At 45.5% G+C, this 16,331-nt stretch overlaps 1 pseudogene; it reads right to left on the reverse strand.

Annotated features, from left to right (window-relative positions):
- Window positions 1–13,666: 13,666 nt before the first annotated feature.
- Window positions 13,667–14,795, reverse strand: LOC139012917 (uracil-DNA glycosylase-like; annotated as a pseudogene).
- Window positions 14,796–16,331: the final 1,536 nt, after the last annotated feature.

Below are 16,331 nucleotides of genomic sequence, written 5' to 3' on the forward strand. Positions count from 1 at the left end.
GGGTATTTTTAAAGCTCCAGGTCAGGCCGGCCCAGCTGCATTCCTGTCCCTGTCATTGAACGAGCTGAACTTTGTCACATTATTAAGCTGTCAGCAACGCCAGGGCGTTGTTTAGATTTCTGGTGGGAACTCCTCACACATGCTCCAGGGCTCCATGGGGATTTTATCAACACCATTGTAAAACATGCACAAATGAGCTGTGCTGGGATTGCCCTGGGAACACTGGGCCGCTCGGCCTCATCAGATGGGATGGAAATGCCACAGCCTGGCTTCAGTGCCACCCACGGGCACCCTCCCCAGCGCTCGCTGCCAACACCCACTGCCCGCGGGTCCCCTGGCTCTGCTGTGCCCCTGCTCCCTGAGGGTCCTGCCTTGGTCTCAGGCAGGGGGAACGCGGGAAGCGCTGAGTTCAGATTCAGACAGAGCGGATGTGGCCCAATGGGCCCTTCAGCTCCCGGTTCACCCCTCTTTCCTCCCTCCGTCCAGTTTCTCCCTCGTTCCTGAGAGCCGAATGTTCTCATATTGTTAGTCTTCCAGGCTGCGAGCTGGAAAAACTCCAGATACAAATGAGAGAAGTTAAACTATCAAGAATTATGGGGTACACGGTCTGCACAAGGAAGGTTTGCATTCAAATAGGACTGGAACCAAGAGCTGGGCTTTACATTTTAGCTCTCAGCAACGAGACACCAGCGAGGGGATTCAGGCTGGGGGCCTCGGCAGCCCTCAAATCACAGCGCTGCGTGTAGCCCATGCTACACATCCTCATGGAACTGCCTGCAGATAGTGGACATACATGTGGAAAGAGGGAGTGGGAAAAATAGGTGGCAAAGGGGCAGTGTAGATTCAGGATCCTCAGGTTCTGAAATTAAACTAGGGAAGCAGCGTTCCCACCATGGAAGGGAAGAGGTGAGCCGGGGCCACCCTGGATCCTGCTAGCCGTGAGCAGTGTGGAAAGAACTCTGTCCCCTCAGGCCATGCCCATCTGTGCAATGGCTGTAACAGTAGCCCATGCCTTGCAGGATGACCGGAGGACATAATGTGAATGACAATGCTCAGTCTACTCCTGATTGTCACAGGCAACTCTGATGACCTGTTTTCTGAAAAAGCTGCATCCAGTCTGGGGGACTCCTCAGCACCCCCAGCTCTTTCTGCTCTGATCTGTAGCAGCTCCAGTTTCCTGGGCTTGGCTGTGCCCCGAACCAGCTGTGTGAACTTGGAACACGCACTCGACCCTCTGGCTAGTGAAGAAGGTGTGCTAACGACTCAGTCCTCCTCTAACTTCTGCGATTCTCTCTCAACTTGCACGATCAAAAACAGGAGTCAGAGCCACTGTTCAGCATCCAGGGGCCTCACGAGGCTGAAACAATGTAGGCAGTGACACTTACACAAATGAGCGACCCACACCTAAGTAAAAACACATGGCCTCCTCCCCTCCCCACTCCAGCGCACAGCGCACGTGGGTGGTCCCCGCAAGGAAGTGGAAAAGATTGTGTACCTGTTCCGAGGATTTTTTCCACATAAGTGGAGCCCGGATCCTTCTCCAGACCTCCCACTATCGACAATGCGGTCCATCACCCTGCAAAGAACTCCTCAGGGATGGGAAACTTCTCCTAACAAGGCCCCTTGTTACCACCACGAGAGCTGCCTAACAACCTCATTAAATCCGGTCGGTCCAGGCCTCCCGATGGATGTTCTGGACACATCAGGTGGAAGCCACAGGCCTCTTCCGAGACACGCAAGGCACTGCAGTTTCTCCTCCTCCAGAGTGTGTGCTGGTGGACACTGTGAATACCCACCACGGATGCTGCCGCATTTGTTGGCAGGCAAGGCCGGCAAACGCAAGTCGTCACCCTCGGGCACGAGACACGCAGAGAGTGGGATAGGTCACTGACATGCCATGATGCAGACCTGGGGTTTAGAATGAAGAAACCTGAGCTATGTCCGCTTCCGCCATCATGTGACCCGCAGCAAGCCACTTCCACTCACCGCACCTCCTCCTCAGTTCAGAAGGGGTCAGCGATGACTGCGCCTGCCCTGCCTCCTCTTCCTCAGAGGACTCTGGTGACTCAGAAGAGTAAGTGGAAATGGGGCTTCCAACAATACTGAGCTCCAAGATGATTGATGGAAATAACACCCTGAAGTTCTCGACACGGAAGCAGGCACGCAGTAGGAGCGCAATAATTATTTGCTGTTATTATCTTTGTCAATCTATCGACCTTCTAGGGTAGATTGGTGCTGGACATTGAACTGGATACCATACAATATGATTTCATTTAATCTCCACACGTTACAGATGAGGAAACCGAGGCTCAGGAGGAGCATTTCTCACAGGTCCTTCAGTCAGGGCTGGGACTCACACCCAGGCACTAGCTCCAAAGCTGGAGCTCCTTCACTTTTAACGGAATGAGATAGTATGTGTGGAAGCACAATAGTGCTGATAACTCATATCAGTATTATTTCACTAATGACCCTGATTCCTTAGGATAATCCCTATCAGTTGGGATGCATTTGGCTGCATGCAGCAGGTTGCTCACCTAGCAGTGGTCCAGGTGATAAAGGCACTGCATTATCTTACATAAACACAAGAGGGAGGTGGTTCTAGATTCAGTAGCTCTGTGAAGTCAGAATACCAAGGAGTTGGGTTGGCATTTCCATGATTCTCTGATCTTCCCCCTAATGGCTGCAGGAAGGCTGCCAAAGGTCCAAACATCACACCTTCACACCATAGCATCAATGAGGAAGGTGGGGAGGGGTCAGAAAGGCTTTTACTCATACATCTATTAATATTAATATTGATTATCTTTTACAGACCCCCTAGCAGAGTTTTACTTACATCTTATTGGCTGAATTGAGTCACAGCGATGGGGAAGAGAGTAGCTATAAGTGAACTAGAACAATCATATTTATCCCTTGGGATTGCAAGAAGAATATTTGGAGTTATGCTTAGTAAGAGTGAAGAGGGAAGGTCAATAGGGTAGTCAACAGTTCCTCTACATAGTATTCAAGCCCCCACTTCTGTCCCATCTCAGAACCCACTGCCCTTCTGCACCCCTACTTTCACTGCTCTCTGTTGGATCCTGCTCCATCCAGCTGGTCTCCTCATTACCTGACACTTATAATTTGAAAGAGAGGTGGTCTAGCACCATGTTTAAAAGCATGGACTATAAAGTCCCCAAAGGTATTTGGTTCCTGGCTATAATATCTGCTAGCTGTGTGATCATGGATAAGTCTTGGTGTTTCTGGGCCTCCGCTTCCCATCTGGAAAATGAGATTAATAATGGCCCCTACCTCATAAGATTGTTGTAAGAGCTACAGGGCTTAAAGCAGAGTGTCTGATAAGTAGTAAGTGCCATTTGTTTACTCTCATTTTGTTACTAAGCTGTCCCCTTCATTACTTAAATCCTAGATTATAAGACAAGGACAATATCTAGATCAGTCCATTCATATGGCAGTTATGAAAATTGAGATCTAGAGGTTTAAATAGCTAATGTTCTCAAGGTCACAAGGCCAATTACAAACTGTGTTGGCAGGCCATTGAAATATAGACATTTTGATGTCAAGGGTGCTCTTTGGGAAACCTTCTGAAATGTTTTGGGGCCTCTGGGTCAGGGTTTCTCAAGCCTGGAAATTCACCATAACCATCAGAACCCCTGGGAACATGTTAAAAATTATGATTCCTGGACCCCGTTTCTGATTCCTTGAATCAGGCTTTCTATGGCTAAGGCTCAAAGCTGTTATTTGAACAAACTTCTGAGATGATTTATGAACCAAAGGTTTATAGCCACTGCCGGAGGGACTGCATTTCCTTCAGACAGAGGCTCACATGGGCAGGGAGAAGGGCATCTCTAAGGACCAAGGTGGACCTTCATGGGGACATGAATGTGGACTCAGACAGGGAGACACAGGGTAAGGATTTCTTGGCTCCAGTTTAGTCATTCAGTCAGAACTGTAAGGTTTTAGAGACTGAGAAATTTGGCAAATGCTATGAAGTTTCATGTTGAGGAAGAAGACAAGATGGGGAGAAGCAACTCCCAAAGACCTGGCCTATCACTCAGTTCTCAATTTTGGGCATTTTTCCCGGGGCTAATTGCATTTAAAATGTCACTGGGGAAGGCTGACAACTTGGAGGACAAATGGGATAAAAGACCAGTGTATTCGTTTTCTATTGCTGCAGAACAGATGAGCACGATTTAGCAGCTTAAAACAACACACATATATTATCTCACAGCTGCTGTGGGGCAGGAGTCTGGGCACAGTCCAGCAGGATCCTCTGCCTCAGGATGTCTCACAAGGTTGCAGTCACGGGGTGTCATCTGGGGCTGAGGTCTAATCTCGAGTTTCGACTGGGGAAGAACCTGCTTCCAAGCTTGCACGATTGTTGGCAGGATTCAGCTCCTTAGGAGTTGTTGAGTGGAGGAGCTTGGCTCCTTGTTGGCTATTAACCAAAGGCTGCTCTCAGCTCCTGGCCTTAAGGGCCTTTCCAACTTGACAACTCACTTCATTAAAACCAGAAGGAAGTGACAATCTTTTGTAACCTATCAGAGAAGTGCAACCCGATCGCATAACCTAATCAACGTTGCAGTGTTCTATTGGGTAGAAGCAAAGCATTCAAGGGAAGGGGATTACACAAGGCTGTGAGTACCAGGGTTTAGGTACTTTGGAACCTCCGTATTGAAACTTTCTGTCTCAATCAAAGTGGTTGAAGCCATTGAAGAGAACTGTGGAAGATGCAAATATGTTACATGAGCAGGATTACATTCATCCGTACATATTATCTCTCAAATTATTACATTAGCTGGTTGCCTCATACTTATTCATCAAATATTATTGATGATCAACTAGAGGTATACTATATTATACTATATTATCTTTATATTACCTATAAAGCAACAGACTTCCCTCATAAGCATTTTAATCCCAAAGGAGAAATATATTATTATAATATTTGCTGTTAAATTCCTATTGCCAAATCGCTTTATGCGAAGCCACCTCTGGGAGTGAGAGCACAGGATCTTCTAAAAATCTTCTATTAAATGCAAATATATTATTCCAAGAGAAAGAACTTATATTTATTTTATATCTCAGCAAGTTTGGACTGATAGTCGCAGACCAGGTGTAAGTAGAAATACAAACTCAGACGTGGGGGGCAACACTGTCAAGACCTTAGAGGGCTATAAAGGGTCTCTTCTTGACTAGGGAGGGGCTGTGGCAGAAGGGGGTAGGCAGGCAGTTCCAGAGGGACATTCTTCAGCAACGATTCTGTCTGGGGTGGACTCAAGTTTCAGCCAACAAGAAGTTGGCACAGAAAGGTGCTTGGTAAAATGCAGACTCCTTTAGCCACCACCTCCCATCAAACATTATTAATGCAAAAGGAAGTATAAAAGGAGCATCATTATTAATTGTATGAATCCAACAAGTATTCACTAGGTGCTTTCTCTGTACAAAGCATGTGGGCTCTGTCTTTGCTCCTGTGCAACTTGTGAGATCACAGCAAGACAACGCCATGCCCCACGTGTAATACATGGAGAGAATTATCTACAGCTCTCATGAGAACCCTGCCAAGCAGAAGAAAATATGGCCCAAATCCCCCTTCCACAGGGCTCTTTGTGAGAGAACAATGAGAAAGGCCAGCCTGACATTTATAAAGTGGGAGCCTCAAGTGGAAATTACTTCTTGGAAAGAGAGCTAGAAGAGAGGGGCATGGAGGTTTGGAGGCAGCATTGGATCCCAATGCTGAAGGGACTGCTCCTTCGGAGACTTTAACACATTCCCTGAACTTACATTGGTATGAGGGGAACTGGGACAGAGAGATTAACAAACCAACAAACCACTGATTTGACAGGACGCATGATGCTTGGCTCCCAGTGCAAGGCCAGGGACGGGACATCAGGCTCACCCAGGGCCGGGGAGGTGGGAGGGCCAGGTCTCTAGCTGAGGCTTCTGAGCACAGTCAACTGCTTTATGAGCTCCAAAAGTCACCGTTGGTGCAAGAGAGCAGAGAACGTTTGCACTGAGCTACGTAATTCTGGTTCTATTTTAAGTACCATTTTTTTTTTAAACACTACAAGATACCCACATCCAATCATTTTTTACTGTGTCTATACTGGTCGCTCAAATTTATGATAGCTTACGGAGATTCCTTCTGAAAATGACAAGTGGCCAAACCGGTCTCTTTGACCCAGATCAGCCTCCCAAGCTTCGGGCCATTCTCCTTGGTGGTCAAGGACTCTCGCAATTGAGTCTGTATTAAGGAGCGTACATGGTGGAAACGCCTAAGGATGGGCAGCTCTACCTCTTGCCTTGGGAGCTTCATGAGAACTGGGTCTCGAATGGACATCTAACCACAAGGGCTTGGGAGGAAAGAATTTGAAAATTCAACAGAACTTAGAAACCTTGAAACGCTAATTACAATGCAAGACTCATGGCCTAATGCAGTGAGAAGGTGTTTCTCTATTAGTGGCAGAACAAGGTGTCTCTTGGGATGAACACTAACATTGCTGAGTAACAAAATGGGGGTCTGGGGCGGGAGAGACACAATCTAACTTGGTTGTGAGTCTTTTCTTGAGAGGGTGCTCATGATTTTCCTTTCTTTTTAGCTTCCTGATTTTAACATTTGTGACCTTTACACTGTCAGGAAACAAAGATATGCAAAACACATGTCACAATTTACTATGTTGAGTTCAAATAATATTATGATTTGTTTTCTTTTACATTTCTAACATTAATACCGCCCCCTCACCCACCCTCCACCCCAAATAATTTTTCTTCTGAAACAGGAGGACCTCAGATTAAGAAACATTAGTGTAGCATGTTATGATACGTGAGTCTTGGGAAGGAGAGGAATGGAGAGAGGATACTCACCTACTTCAAGTCCCCCCCTCCCCACCACACACACATACACCAAACACCTGGAAGCTATACTTATGACCTGGAGCAAATCCATAATATCTGCAGAAAAGTTACTAGAAAATGAGGAATCTCTGAAATCTAGACTAAGAAGGGACTTGGAAATTCTCTGCTACAATCCATTCATTTCAGAAACCAAGAAAGGGTAGGTAACAACCAACAAGGTCACAACAAATGAGGAGCAAAGACTAAGATACAATGCCAGCCAGGTGTGTCTGGCTCTCGAGCCTGTATTCTTCCTCCATGCTGGGCCACGCCTGAGACATTGGCAACGCAGAGGGATTCAAGCATCGCACCTATTCCTTCTCAGGCCCCTTGTAGTGACCACTTTCTACATGAGCCTGTAAATCTATCTCCTGTCCTCCAGGGGGCAGTGTGTCCTGACTCCTGTTGTGCCTCTCCTCTGGCCGCCACCCCATGTGCCCAGCCATCTCCTGGGTCCCAATAGACACGAAGATGCTTGTCCAGTTGGCTTGAACCCCTTGGTTTGGTGTCAGAGTCCCCTCCCATCTCTTTGGTAACTTTCCCTATGGTGATCTTGTAACAACTTCTTACACACACAGAAACTGATGATAGTTAACAGTAAGAATCTCAATCGAAGGAGATGTGACTATTTAAAAAGTAAAGGGTATGTTTTAGTTCACAGAGCAGAGCTGATCTGGAAATAATCTGGTTTCGATATGCTGCTAGCGCAACCCTTTGAATATAAGGCCCTTGCAGAACTCACTATCTCTAATTTCTTTTGTTGCAATTTTCCAATAAAATCTGGCAGTGGCCCAACTTCTCAGAGGACTAATAAGGATAAGAATGTCCCTGATTTTCCTTCAAAATGAGAAATCATTTCAACGTGAGGCGTCCAGCCACAACTGGCACAATCCCCACGGGTCTCTGGGTTTTCAGAGAGACCCAGGCCTCTCTGACCATCCCAACAACCTCCCAGACTTATAATTATTCAGTCAGCAGCCCAGAGTTGTGGCCTACTTAGTTTTCTCTAAAAGCACTTAAGGACAGTTTAATGAAAGGAAAGAGGAGCAAAGAAAGGGGAAAAATGCTTTTTTTAGGAACAGAACAAAATATCATGTTTTCTTCTCTCTCTCTCTCTCTTTTTCCCTTTTTGCAATATTTCTCCTCAGAGAAAATTATAGTCTTTAAAGCCAGCAATGTGCTCTGTATGTTTTGCTTATTACAGTGGTTAAAATGAGAACCATGGGTGATGGAGTATCATTATAACATTCTTGATACCCCTGATATATTTGTGCAAACATAGCTGTGGGCAACGCATGCACCATGATGAGCCCATGTTGTCCGGGGAACTTTCTCCTCTTCTTTGTTTATTTGCACAGCTTCTCGCCTTTCTCCGGAATCTGTAGTTTGTATTCCTTCTTACAGTTTCTGCCTCTTCAAACTCCATTTTTCTTTACCTTACCTTCTTTCCCACCTCCCTCCAGCAGCATTAAAATGTTTTCGTGCCAAACAATTCGGGAAGGAAATGGTTCAAGTTAGAACTGACTTAAAATGGAGGCTGTAATCTCGACATAGGAGTCCTGGTCATTACTCCATCCCCTTTGGTTCTCATCTTGTCTTTCTCTATTTTCTGTTTCTGTCTGGAGGACCTGAGGAAGAATCCGCCCTCCTACACAGGGGACCTAGAAGACAAAAAATTAAAAACTTAATCCCATTCACTGGCTGTATTTGCATGGCACTGAGCCCAATGCTGTTGGGACACAAAGTAGTAACACCCTCTGCATTCCAGTCCCTGCTCTAAAAATGCTTTCAATACACAGAAAAGAAATTCATGAGTCATTAATAAGACCAGACAGGCCAAGGGACACAGAAGTTCAGAGGAATAAGGGCCCTCTGAGGGCTTAAAAATTCTAGAAAGACTCCATGGATGTGGCCTCAGGAAAGCAGAGAGAATGAGGTGTACTTTTCAGATGGAAGCAGCGGTAACCTTAAGGGCAGCTCAGGTAAGTTGCCACTGTCCTAGGTCAGGGGTGGGCAACCTTTTTGTGAGTGCGTGCCAAAACCAGCAAAATCTCTGACTCAAAATTCTTCTGTGTGCCAACCCTAATTTTTTGAGAACATGTTATGCCTACTTGATATCTCTTAAGGTGTACGTATGTGAAGAACCTTGAAGAAATAATGAAATTCATTCGAGCGACAAAAACACAGTATATGATGATGAAAAATACATTTATTTCTTAATGTATACTTGTACACTGATAGTCCGACAGAAAACTTTATGACTCCGTTTGATATTATCAGTGGGACTTTTGCTGCTGCATTACTGATGACAGAGATTTTACATCAGGTTTATATTTTGTGACCTTCAGAGATATGCACGGGCTACTACTTTCATCCGCCAGGCTACTCCTATTACGAGACTTAACAAAATTCATCCCTGAGAACAAAGATTCACAAGTGTATGTGGATGAAACCAAAACACTGGTCGGATCTAGGAAGGCAGGGAGAGTTAAGGCAGAGGCATAGAAGTTGCTCTTCCCTCTCTCGTCAATCCATGTCTATGGTCTTTAAGATAACTTGTTATGTAAAATTATTTATTTATCTAAGATGCACCTACACTTAATTTATCTGAAAAATAAAAAAGTCGATATTAAGAACAAAATTGTAAATGGAAGATTATAAGAGAGGGTTTCGAGTGCCAGCAAAAGTTACTGGCCTGCCATGTTTGGCACGCGTGCCAGGGGTTGCCCACCCCTGTCCTAGGTTGACTCAACACTGGAGGTTTGTGGAATTTCCCTAAGAAAACTTTCTAACCAGGCATTACTCATACTCTGCATGACAATTTGCTCACGTTGTTGGTCTCTGGTGCTAATGATGCAAATGTTGTGAGTCTGAGCCCTCTGCTTAATATTTCACGTCTACTTACTCTTTGGATTCTGTCTGAGGACACAAACACTTTGGGATTCTGGCTAAAGTCATGGACTCTTCCCAGAAAAATGAACATAAACACAATATTATGCTTATAATTTCAGGTGCTCCCTGAAGCCTCTTTTAAAAGCCCAGCGTAAAAATGCCTTGACTATACCAGCCCTGAAAGAGAGAGGTTGAGTTTATTCATCTTGCTAGTTCAATGCCCAGAACATAGTAGTTGGTGAATAAACACTGAATGAATAAAAGTAAATTCTGTGTCTCCCTCACTTGTCGGCCCCACATTCCATCAGTCCTTCCTCGTTGGGCCACACACCCACGCTTCCTGCTGGTCCTGGTGCCCATGTGGAAGATTCTCATTGGACCTGCTCACTGTGTCTCAGCTTCTATCCTGGTATCTGATAACTTGTTCTTCTCTTTTTTCCTTTTTAAACTAAAAAAAAATGTACTTGAAAGATAACATACAAATCTAGTTCTTATATTCCCATACAACATTTACAAATTGCTCACTTGTTAGAAAAAAAACCAATACTATGGAACATAGATCTCATAACTCATTGGTTTCTCTAAATATGCACCCTATGTTCACTGCAGCATTATCCACGGTGGCCAAGACATGGAAACAACTGAAATATTAATAGATGATTGGCCAAAGATGATGTGGTACATATATGCAATGGAATGCTATTCAGCCATCGGAAAAAATGAAATATTGCCATTTGCAACAGCATAAATGACTTTTGAGAGTATCATGCAAAGAGAAATAAGTCAGACAGAAAAAGTCAAGAATCATATGATTTCACTCGTATATAGGATATACATGTGAAAGCAACAAATGAATGAACACGACAAACAAAAACTCACAGACAGAGACAAAATTATGGTGGTTACCAGAGGAAATGGGGAGTGGAGGGAGGTAGAAGAGGGTAAAGGTTGTCAAATATATGGTGACAGAGACTAGACTTAGGGTGCTGAGCACACAATACAATATACAGATGATGTATTGCAAAATGTACACTTGAAACCTACATAATTTTATTAACCAATGTTAATAAATTTAGTAAAATTAAAAAAATAAATTTAGTAAAAATTTAAAAGATTACAACATGATTGAATCTGGGATAACTCTGGCCATTGCAAAAGTAATTTAATACTTAGAGTATTGGATTTTTTGAATTCACCTTCTCGTTGTGAATGCTCAGTTTGTTTCTTATCTCCTGAGGACTGGACTGTAATATCTAGCAGTTAAAGAAATCCAATGCCAACACATTAAAGGAAGAGAAATAGACAAGACTCCCATTCTTCTGGTTCCTGTCCCAGGTAAGCCCCAGGTATCTTCATGGGTGCTTTCCAGAGGCAGCGCCTCAGTCTTGTATTCTAATCATGAAGTAACTCCCATGAGGAGAGTTGAAGCCTAGTGGAGTGGGACATGTGTCCTGAGAAGGTGGGAGGACAAGATGCCTTGTGGCAGGGGGAAGCTGACGGCACCCCTCTGGTCATGCTCTATGTTAAGAAATATTATTTAAAATTTTGAAATAACACAAAGAATTACTAAGTCCCCTTTTAGAGTCATATTAGAACATCAGTTCATAAGCCTTCCTAAGAGTACTCTGATTCTATTATGAGGATGTAGCCTTTTTGACTTATTATTTAATACTAGTGCCCCAGTGCATGGATTTGTGCACATAGAAAGGAAATTAATTAGAAGGTGGCCTGAGGGGCGGGACTGGGCAAGGCGGGCCGGACACACCCTGGAGCCAACCTCCTGCAGGTTCTTCCTGGCCTGCCTCACCTGGGGCGGCACTGTGGCTCAAAGGGCATCTGTGGAGTGAGAGGCTTTTCTCTGGCAGGTGGGGTCCCTCAGCCTGGCCTGCGGGGATTGGGCCAAAACCGGCTGTCCAACATCCCCCAAGGGGTCCAGATTGCGAGAGGGCGGTTCTCAGGTGACGCACCCCGGAATTGGGTTCCCTCCTGTCTGGTTCCAGTTATGTCACTCAAGAACCTCAGCTGCCAAGTCACCACAGCTCAGCAGCTCTTGCATTGTGCGTCTGCCCCCTGGTGGTCAGTATGCGCCATAGCTACCGGTTGGACAGTTGGATGGTTGCTTAGGCTTATTATTTAATACTAGAAGCCCAGTGCATGAAAATTGTGCACTGGTAGGGTCCCTAGTGGCTGCCAGCTGCCGGCCGGGGCCTCCCTCCCTTCCTCCAGCTGGCCCCATCCCCTGGTCGAACTCCCGGACAACTCCCTGTCAAGGGGACAATTCCCATACTACACTTTTATTATATAGGATTGATTAAGAGCCCAGACTTTGTAAAGTTAGATGTTAACTTGTAGGAGGTAAATTAATTGAACGTAATTTTTATGTGACACTGATGCAAGCAATGTCTGTGTACTAGAACACATAACTTCAATGGTTCTGGTTGTATTGTCCTATAGGCCATTAACTAATTTTGTATTTAAAGTTTCTATCTTACTTCAGCAATATTTATTTCATTGCATATATATATATATATATATATATATACACTCAGTCTCTCTTATTCTCTTTTAAACCCTTTTAGCATATTGCAGGATTCTTTTTTTTAACTTCCACAACCTTTTATTACCAAACTCTAGCAGGTTTAACTTTGAGCCCAGCTAACAGCATCTCTAACAGGACCTAGGATGGAGGTTCAGACCTAATAAAGATGGCCTCTTAAACAAGGGATTAAAAAGATACAAAACATCCACATAGAAATTCAACTGTGACCTCCTGGTTCATAGGTCGACCCTCAACCACTGAACCACATCGGCCGTGCAAATAAGTATTTTTTAAAAGAGCTAAATTCTCCAGTGTTTCAGAAAATGGTATCCCAAAGTGATTTCAATCCAGAAAAAACAGCATTTGGCACTATGCTGCCTTTTCTCCCAGTTCAAGATACACATGGGAGAAAACCATTTCCCCTCTTAAAAAAAAAATCCCCTTTTCTCCTCCTTCCTTTTCAACTTCCACTGCTTGTTCCTAGAAACACCCAGAGAACAATATAAACAAGGCCCCGCCCACTTCTCTTGGCCTCTGCCAGTCTGAAGGCTCACAGCAGGGACTGTTTCTTAGCAATTTTCTTTTCTGCTACAATCAGGAAACTGACCCCTAATTTCTGGGAACTGGCAAAAAAATAAATAAATAAATTTTAAAAATCCCATTTCCTTCCAGGAGGGGCCTGAGGGCTCAGTAAAGGATCAAAGGGCAGTGGACCTGGCCCATGTGCGAAGGGGGCCTTTCTATATAAAAACACCCAACACCTTATAACCTAACGTTTAACCTACAGGTAAAAGTGAGTAGTGGCTGACTTAGATACTAAAAAGGTGTTTATCTCCCCATCTTCAACCACTAAGGAAACAGAGGGGAGGAGAGTCTAGACCAGCCTTGGGCAAACTACGGCCCGCGGGCCGAATCCGGCCCGTTTGAAATGAATAAAACTAAAAACAAAAAGACCGTACCCTTTTATGTAATGATGTTTACTTTGAATTTATATTAGTTCACACAAACACTCCATCCATGCTTTTGTTCCGGCCCTCCGGTCCAGTTTAAGAACCCATTGTGGCCCTCGAGTCAAAAAGTTTGCCCACCCCTGCTCTAGAGAATTTGACGTCCTCTCCTTTCCCAAAACTTTGACATGTCTTCTAAGCCAAAGCCAAGTTCCTGAGACAGACACGTGGTCACAGGGTACAGTCTCTGCTGGATAATGCTGCCACCCCTGGGCAGCCTGGCACATGGCCCCTTTACTGAAACTTTCTTCCCTGGTTTGCATAGTGCTTAAGGATCACTAGGGAAATTATTTTCTCAATTCCACTTTGTCACTGACAAATACTTCAATAGAAGCTCCTAGAAACTGCCCAGACGACCCCCTCCCTTCCAGTTCAGGGTCACAGATCCTTCCCGTCTGGGCTCCTTGCCAGGCTTTTGCAGCAGCTCGTTGGTTTTTGAGTAATGTCTGCACCCAAAGAACCCCTGCACAAGACAATGGGGAGGGATGGGCGGTCTGCAGCACGTGGTGGCGCTTCCTATCGATGGCACTGCCCTTCTTCTGAGCACAGGAGCCCAGAGCAAGAAGATGAGGCCACTCAAGTTCTGATTTAGCCAGGACACAACCGCATCAGTAAATGGCTCCCAACCTTTCTCCTTATGAGAACTGGCCTGATGCGCCCGATGGTGAGCACAGCGTTGAGTAGGAGAACATCTTGCTTGGCCCACCCAGATACATCTCCATGGCCAGGATGCACAAAACCATCTATTTCTGTAGACAGCTCTTCATAAATGTTTTCCAAACTGGGCGGAGATGGAACAGGTCTTTGAACATTAAAGCAGAGCCATGAGTTTGGTTGGGTCCATGATATGGATCCTGTCCCAGGATGACAACCTTCACGTCTCTTATGTTGCACATTTTGGTCCATGTGAAGATTTGGTGTGGGGGGTGGATAAACAGTGTAATATCTTCTTTCTTCTGCAACAAATCCCATTTATATATATAAAAGCCTAAATGACCATCACAACCGAACGACTGGGACAGCTGGAATGACCAGTCAACCAGTTGCTATGACGCACACTGATCACCAGGGGGCAGATGTTCAATGCAGGAGCTGCCCCCTGGTGGTCAGTGTGCTCCCGCAACTCCTCCCCCTGGCTGGCCAGCCCCCTGATAGGCCTCAATCATCTGTCAGGCCAAGGGACCCCACCCATGCATGAATTCATGCACTGGGCCTCTAGTTAGCTTTATAAAACACGGTTTTCTGAACTCTCTGCTGAGTTGCTTCTTCCAACTCTCACAGAAACCCACTGGCACGTTTTGAGCCGAGAGTCTAAGCAGGGCCGCTGCCTTGTTCTTCTGGATGCGGACCAACTGCTTGGGGCTCAGTGGCAATGAGGGCGGTGTGCTGGGCTCCTCCTACTCCACTCGGGCCTTCTTGGCAGGACTGACCACTGCATCCCCGCTCTCCTCAGCTACTGCCTCCATGCTGGTTACTGGTGGGACTCGGGGAGAAGAAGGAGTAGAGTATCTTCTGGCCGATCATCCCAAAGCAACCCAGGGACTCTTGAGGCTGGGGGAAGTGAAGGCGCACTGCCTGGGCACCTGTGTGAGGCTGGCGCAGGCTGTTGGCCCGCAATTGGCCTCTTTTTTTCCTTTTTTAAGAGAGAGAGAGAGAAACATCAATTTGTTGTTCTACTTATTTTTGCATTCATTGGTTGAATCATGCATGGCTCTGACCTGAGATTGAACCCAAAACCTTGGAGTCTTGGGACGGTGCTTTAACCAACTGAGCTACCCGTCCAGGACCATCTTGCAGCATTCTTGATTGATGAGTTCAATAAATCTTTGACCCGTGCTCACTCTCTAGTCATATGGGAATTATGATTTTAATTTTTCGAAAACTATCAGCTGCGTGTCAGCTGTGGGCAGAGGCCAACATGAGGGACATTTTAGCTTCCAGAGTGCTGTAGAGCAGCACTACTCAGCCTCTCATGCACGCACAAAACATCTGGGGACCTTGTTAAAATGCAGGTTCTGATTTGGTAGCTCTAGAGTGGGCACATCTCACAAGTATCCTGGAAGGGAATGCCAAATCTGCTGGTCCATGGACAGCACTCAATAGTCTGCAGAATTCAAAGGGTCTTCACAAAAGACTGAATGAATCTGTATCTCCTCTCTGTTCCTTGCTTCCATATAGGCATGGCAGAACCAACCCAAAAGATAGTCCTGACTACCACAGAACTGGGCTTGGAGGGGAATTTCTGGGAACTATTCAGGGAGGTTTGAGTGTATGTAGAGAGGTGCGGGTAGGAGGGTGGGACAACATAAAGGAAATGAAGTGATTCATGCTGAACTGTGATTGCAGGGGCATTAAATACAATCAGAGGGAAACCCGATCTGCCCATTGCAAAGGGAACCGTCCAACTCTGAGCGCTGCTCTCCAAGCAACACAGCTCCCCCTTCTTCTGATGGGACCCACCCAGCTCTTCCCCAAGGAGCCCTCCGGGGCTGTCAAGTGCATGGACAGCTCTCAAACTACACGTTTTCCATGGCAGCTGAGCTGTTTGCACCTCCTTTGGGAAGAGGAGAGGTGGGTCCCTGTTGTTTTCAGTGGGCACATTTCAACACTTTGGTGGCCCGTCTTTGCTCTGCTGCAGGCCTTCCTACAGCGTGGTGCACTTGTATTTTTATCTTTCACATTTCTTGGAAACACACAGATTTCAGAGACTCCAAGAGACACACAAAGCTTTAATTCACTCCCACCCAGGGCTCTTTACCAAAGTGAAGAGGCATGCGTTCCCAGGGTGAACAGAGAGCTTCAATTCTGGTTCTGAAGGCCTGATCATGGACTGGACTTCACTGAGATGAGAAGGAAAGAGGAAGTGGGGAGGAGGAAGGAAGGGAACAAAGAGGAATGAAGACAGGGAGGGAAGGATTGTTCCTAGAGCTGGATTTATTTCATGAAAGGGCTGTTCCTTCTTCTGAAAGGATGTCCTTTTTTTTTGGAGGTGGAATGAAATG

Source organism: Myotis yumanensis, unplaced genomic scaffold (genome assembly GCF_028538775.1).
Source record: "Myotis yumanensis isolate MYYU_CA2020_CCGP unplaced genomic scaffold, mMyoYum1.0.hap1 SCAF_6, whole genome shotgun sequence".
NCBI classification, from domain to species: Eukaryota; Metazoa; Chordata; class Mammalia; order Chiroptera; family Vespertilionidae; genus Myotis; species Myotis yumanensis.